The sequence below is a fragment of the Limulus polyphemus genome, unplaced genomic scaffold (assembly GCF_000517525.1).
Source record: "Limulus polyphemus unplaced genomic scaffold, Limulus_polyphemus-2.1.2 Scaffold183, whole genome shotgun sequence".
Classification (NCBI taxonomy): Eukaryota; Metazoa; Arthropoda; class Merostomata; order Xiphosura; family Limulidae; genus Limulus; species Limulus polyphemus.
This window is the reverse complement of record NW_013665793.1, coordinates 564,802-571,847: the sequence shown is the minus strand read 5'-3', so window position 1 is coordinate 571,847 and position 7,046 is coordinate 564,802. Positions and strand designations below refer to the sequence as shown.

The 7,046-nt window shown below is 31.0% G+C and overlaps 1 long non-coding RNA gene across 1 annotated transcript in view; it reads right to left on the bottom strand.

The window, feature by feature from the left end:
* Positions 1-256: 256 nt before the first annotated feature.
* The window catches only part of LOC111084953, a 46,995-nt gene continuing 40,205 nt past the window's right edge, over positions 257-7,046 (bottom strand). The window contains exons 2-4 of the long non-coding RNA XR_002609829.1: positions 6,668-6,728; positions 4,303-4,439; positions 257-434 (exon numbers count right to left, since the gene is read on the bottom strand). This is a non-coding gene — a long non-coding RNA (uncharacterized LOC111084953). The remainder of the gene's footprint in view (positions 435-4,302; positions 4,440-6,667; positions 6,729-7,046) is intronic.

Sequence of the window (7,046 nt, the reverse complement as noted above, 5' to 3'; positions counted from 1 at the left end):
TATTGTGTGAAAGGTAGAGAAAAAAACACGGACTGTTTATATACTTAATTCCTTTATCCTTACAACTCAGATCAGTGATACAAAAATATCCGAAGTTATGAGAGGTAAGGAATTTTAAGATTTAATAATTAATGCTGTATTCAACATTTGTCCGTTCATGAAATATTGATAATATTATTTTGTATCCAGTGTAAGTTTGGTTGTTGCTAAGATTTACAATATTCAAGAAATGACATCAACTTTTGTTTGAAATACACTTTATTGTTTCCAGAGGAAAACAATCACAATTTCAACACTGTACCAACAGACTTATAAGGAGTATGAAGAGCAAATGGAATCTTACTATAAAGTATATATTACTTATATTTTTAAGGCTCAGGCAGCTTCTCCAAACAATCTGGAATCAATGTTTCTGTTGATCATGAATGTAAAACCTAAAAAGCATTAAACTTCAATTAAGAAAAAAAATATGACAAAATGAATAACTTGATTCAAATTTATAATCAAACGAAATCACATTTTGCTTCTACTGAACTCTTTCTTATGGGCTCGTTAAAACTGTATAATTAAGAAATAACTAATAAATAAATATACAGATATACATATACTAGAATGCACAATTAAATTATCAATTCACAATTTATTGTTACATGTAATGATGTAAAATTAAGTGACCTGTTTACATACTTTTATTTATGTACTACGGTGAATGTGCTTAAACGGAGAGTTTGCATATTATTCAAATATTATACGTAATGACCAATATAATTAGTAAATATTATACGTAATGACCAATATTATTAGTAAATATTATACGTAATGACCAATATAATTAGTAAATTTACATAATACAAGGGCCTATGAAATAATATTGCACATTGTTGTCCAGTTAATTTATGAAACTTGATTATTCAAGAAGAAACACGCACATTCTTCACACGTTCTGGTTAATGTGCATAATGACCGGTAAATATACACATTCACCGTAATATATATATCATATACAATTAACATTTCATTATTTCATGAACAGTTTTTATAACATTGCTACATTCATACATTGCATAACTTCATGAACGGTTTTTATAACATTGCTACATTCATACATCCGACAACATATATATATATACACACATAACTTTAGAGATTTCAGATATCAGAGTTAATATACCTAATAAATCTAATCTGTATATTGAAAGTAACACACACACAAAACAACAATCCAAATATGATATGCTGTGTTTAATCGATCACTTTTACTGGTAGATTTTTTGTAACTAACTATACTGTTCCTTTTTAAGCCTACAATAGTTTAAAGTTTATATTGAAATCAAACATTTCTAAAATCTGAAAGTTCAATGTGATTGAACTCATTAAAGTAATACAAAATTGTAAATACGTATAAATTGACATTTGAATTGAATGAATCGATATGAGTGAATCTTCTTTGTATATCATATTCTACATATAGCACTAATACCGTTTTCTATAGAAGACTACTTAAAAATTGCAGCGGGTGGCTTTTATCATAGTTAAACATGCGTGTCAGATCGTTTGATTTTAAACAAAACTTAAATTTGTTTTTTTTAATTTTTCAATCAATGGTTACTTGAATTGTTATAATTAGAATTTCGGATCTTTTTCTACTTTGTCTTTAAATCTAGATTTATATGAAAAGTGTTCATAAACAGGAAAAAGAGCAACTACAAGAAGAGTCCTTAATAAAGTCACACGAGCATCATGTCTTTGTGTAAATGTAAGCATGTACATTCGTGTGTATGCTTAAGAACTGGTTGTTTCTTAATACATCTGTATATATATTTACTGTTGTTCAATGTGTTTTTGTTTTCAGTCTCTTACTTTGATCATACTATAATGTTGAAAAGTGTGTAGGAATAAGTTGTAATGCGACACGTAAATGAAATTTTTATTCAGTTAAATATCGTATTAACTGCAAATGTATTTTTCGTAAAATCAGCTTAAAACGTATATTAAAGTACATAAAAATTCCTTAATGATGTAGCGTATAGATAAATGTCAGGTCCCACCCGTGGCTCAACAACTTCGTTGTCGAATTTAATCTTTGCTACGTGCCGGGCCCGGCATGGCCAGGTGTTTAGGGCGCTCGACTTGCAATCTGCAGGTCGCGGCTTCGAATTCCCGTCACACCAAACATGCTCGCCCTTTCAGCCGTGGGACGTTATAATGTTACGGTCAATCCCACTATTCGTTGGTAAAAGAGTAGCCCAAGAGTTGGCGGTGGGTGGTGATGATTAGCTGTCTTCCCTCTAGTCTTACACTGTTAAATTAGGGAAGACTAGCGCAGATAGCCCTCGTGTAGCTTTGCACGAAATCCATAACAAACAAAGAAACAAGCTACATGCCGACGAAATTAATTGATAAATGATAAATATTTATGGAATATCATTTCGCCTCACGTAATTCAACATCGCGCGTTTTCCGTTATGAGTGATTTATCTGCGATGTCTATGTGTGCTTAACAGTTCCAAGGCTATATAATAAAGATGCCAAAATATTTACAATATTCATGACGCCTGCATTGATGTATCCCGTGAACAAACGTTTGTGTTTTCATAAAACATTAGATATGGCATTACGCAAGTTAAAATCCATCTGTCATGTCCTTAGAACTTATTGTACAGCAAATAATACTTGTTTGTTTGTTTGTTGTTAAGTGCAAAGCTACAAAATGGACTCTCTGTGCTATGTTCGCCACTGGTATTAAAACCCGGTTTTTAGCATTATAAGCTTTCGGACTTACAGCTGAGCCACTGGGGGGGGGGGGGCTAGAATTTTGGTAGATATCTTATTCAAACGATGCTAGTGAGGAGATGTCATGAGCTTTCGTTAATCCATGTGTAACAAGATTTCTTGATATATATAAAAACGAGGTTCATGCTAATTAAACTTTGTCTTAAAGTAACAGCAGCAAACGCTATATTAGCCCAGCTCTTTACTATACTGTGACGTTACTCATGAAGTGTACTAAATTTTTATCATTATAATAAAACAAGCTATACCAGCAGTTACTTTTCTCGATTCAGTTTCTTTTATTATTCAGCAGGGTATTAAGAAATGAAAGTTTTCTTGATAACTGTCTAGAAGAATTGGAATAGATATATGAGAAAAAGGAATTGAGGTAGACCGACGGTTTCATCTTGTAGATTATCTAGGTCATTAAAGAGGAAGTATATGATAGAAAGTTTTCTCCTTGATTCTTGGTTGAAAAATTGAATAATCCACATTCTTATCTTTATTGTAGGAAATCCGTACATTCGTAAAAACTTGTAACATCCTACATATACACATAAAACTAAATAAAAATATCAACAAATTATGTGACTAAATAATCCCTCTATTGAACCTACCGTTTTCACAATCGAAGCTCGAGAAAAAAGGGAAAAACACCTAAACAGAAATATTCCAATATTACATCTATCGAAAAAAACAACAAAAAAAACACACTAAACCGAAGTATTCCAATATTGAATATATCGAGAAGAGACAAAAACACTGAACAGAAGTATTCTAATATTAAATATCTCGAAAAAAGACAAAAACACTAAACAGATGTATTCCAATATTGAATATATGGAGATAAAAAAGAAAAAACACCTAAACAGAAGTATTCCAATATTAAATATGTCGAAAAAAAAGATAAAACCACTTAAACCGAAGTATTCCAGTATTAAATATGTCGAAAAAGACAAAAACACTAAACAGATGTATTCCAATATTGAATATATCGAGAAAAAAAGACAAAAACCACTGAACAGATGTATTCGAATATTGAATATATCGAGAAAAAAGACAAAAAACACTTAAACAGGAATATTCCTATATCAAATATGTCGAAAAAAGGCCAAAATACCTAAAAACAAGTATTCCAATATTAAATGTGTCGGAAAAAGGTAAAAACACCTAAACAGAAGTATTCCAATATTAAATATGTCAAAGATAAGTATTCAATGAGAAGTTTGTTAAACATAAAAACGCTCCTGCTCCTAGAAGTTACTTTTTGTACATTTTACATATAAAATAAAACACCGAAAACCTTTATCTTACAGACTTTTTTTATCTCTATGATTATATATTTTTCCTCCTCATTTCAAGGGGATTATTTTTAAATTTTTAAATGCCCATAACAAGAGCCAATAGACATGTAGATTTTTGCTTTCAGAAACACCATATGCATTTCAGCATTTTTTACAGTTGAAATAGTAAACTGTTATTATAACATAGCATAGTTTGAGGCTTAGTAATGAAACTAAATTTTCTGACCGTCTTCACTTATAGTTGCTTGTAGTTTTCCAAATTACTGTCTTCCCCAGGTTCAAATTGTTCGCTTTCTCTAAGAGCCAAATATTTTTTACTTTTTCTGTATCTTGTGTTAAGTATGGGACGTAAATCCAAATTATCTAAAATAAAAGAAACAAATAAAGATGAGTAAAGTAATTACCGTTTATAAAATAGTTTTCGTAGCTTAACAATATTTTAGTATTTCACGTGTTATTATTACAATATAAAACATCGACTAAATATTGTAACGACAGCCTTCTTATTTACACTTATATGTGTAATTTTAATAATCACGATAGAATTATTTATAAACACTTGTGCATTATTATTGCGATAACGTTATCATTTTTATGTGCAGAGATTCTGAAAGTTGACTGTTTTTAAGTTTACAGAGTTAATTAGAAGTACAAACAAATTGGTAACGCTTAGTTGTTTTTAAATTAGCGAATAGCAAGGATGTTCTACAACCCTAATTTAAGCAAGAATAGACAAGTTTTCCCTACCCCCCTTTGGTATGTCCTTTGAAAATACATAGGTTTATGTAATATCTGACTTAGCCGGTGCCATTATGTCTGAGTATGATTACTTGTGGTTCGCTGTATGTTTCTACTACATACTAATACACAAAGCGTGCAACGAAAAACAAAAAATAGCGACTGTTTATCCAAAGTTGATGCATAAAATGCAACTGACTGGGCCTATATGTCATTGAGATGTTTTATTTTAGTACCATATGTGTATCTTACACATACTCTATACACATATTCACTCTTGTCTGTGTGTGTGCAAGAAACAGAAAAACGCAGCTACTGCAGACCAATAACTTACTCTGAAACGCTCTTAGACAATAGAACGTGTACTGACAGACAGACTGGAGGTAGAGAATATCCAGTAGGAGAACCAGAAAACTCCGACTGCTCTACATTATCAAATAAAGTTGATATCAGCGGTCACTCTGTCTTATTGTCAACAGTATGATATATACATATATATATATGTTTGTACTGGTTCTACACTTTGTTCACACTAGATTTGCGCTTATTTTCTTCAGAAACATTTTGAAACAGTTTATCATCTAAGTCCCTGTTTCTTTCTAAAGTCTTTAAAACTTTGCAATTACATAATACCCTTCATGGAAAATTCATAACTTCAGTAAATACCTGTTTCTGGTGCTCAAAACTTTTGTACTTCCTGTTACCAAAGTCATCACGAAGAAATCATCATCCATAACTTCAGTAAATGACTGCAATCTTATGTGTTTTTTCTTAAAGATTTTACATTTCCTTTGCAAAAGAGTTTATTTATTTTATCTGTAATTTTACCTTTTATAAGGACTCGTTTCTTTTATTTTGAGTTGTTATCTTCGTGTTTTATAAGCGTACGTTTATATGGGCAACATTAATGCTCCATATAATACATGTGGCTCATTTTAACGTTTCTTATCCTGCGAATTTATCTCTTTATTTTCTGAATATCTTTTAATATTTTTATTGAACATAATGCTGGATGATTTTAAGCTTCACATGAAGTTTTAAAATGTAGAATAATAAATAAGGGATTTACTCTAGTATTAACCATTAATTATTTACTCTAGTATTAACCACCAATTACAGGATACATTTATTACGACTTCAGATAATTCGTGTTACTTTGTTAGTGATAAGATTTATTACTTTTTTTTGTATAATTTCACGCCTGCTGTAAGCACGATTGTCATACAGTTACAGCAGACGTTTAAAGGAAACGTTATTAGAAAACATTTTTTAAAGGTTTCTACTAAGAGATTATAACTAAATTTATGTACACCTAATAATGGTCTCGATTGATAAGCATTAATGCATAAATGTGTTATCAAAAGCCTTCAGATGTCGTGACAGGAGCGTCCTTTCACTATACTTTAGTCTCCCCATAGGCTTCTCCTGATGAGACACTTGGAAAGTTGAACCTACTGGAGAGTAAAATTAGTTGAGATATCGCTATCCAACTGTTACTAAAGTTTGAAGCTGTAGAAATTACGTGATGTTTCCACAGGCCCTAAATAATGCTCTTAAATATGGGTTTGAGTAAAAATAATGTTCACAGCAGACTGAGATCTTCCTGATAGCTTCATTATTCAGTTGAAAACACTTTCGTTATATAGAGAATGGTAATCAACGTTATGGTGTCATTAAGTTCAGTGTTTTGTCTTCTGAGCTTAAATATGCATACCTTTTTGTCATTTATAATATGTAATCTGACCAGATGTTTCGCTTTGTTAGGTATAGAGGTCATCTTGTCACTTGTTTCATGCTTTGTCTTGCTTAATCGGCCATCTATTTCCGTCTTAGCTACAGAATATTTATTTTACCTGACGTATTCTTGCGTTGATGATTCGCAGATAAACACCAAGCATCCAGGTAGTTCTCGTTCTATAACGAAGGAAATATTATACGTATATTTAGATGTTTATTTCTATAAAACTGTTATCTTAGGGATTTTATCAACATTTTTTGGTTAACTTAACAGATAATGGGCTATTCATGATTCATAAATTATTGACACTTTTACCTCACAATGATTGAAGAACAAGCTCGCATTTAGGAGAGCATTCGAAGGTCTTTAGACTCTATTCTTGCGTATAACTTGAAACAGAAACTGCTTATAATATACACTACTTTAGTTATAGCTTGAAACAAAAACTGTTTATAGCATAAACCATTCTTACGTATGGCTTGAAACAAAAACTG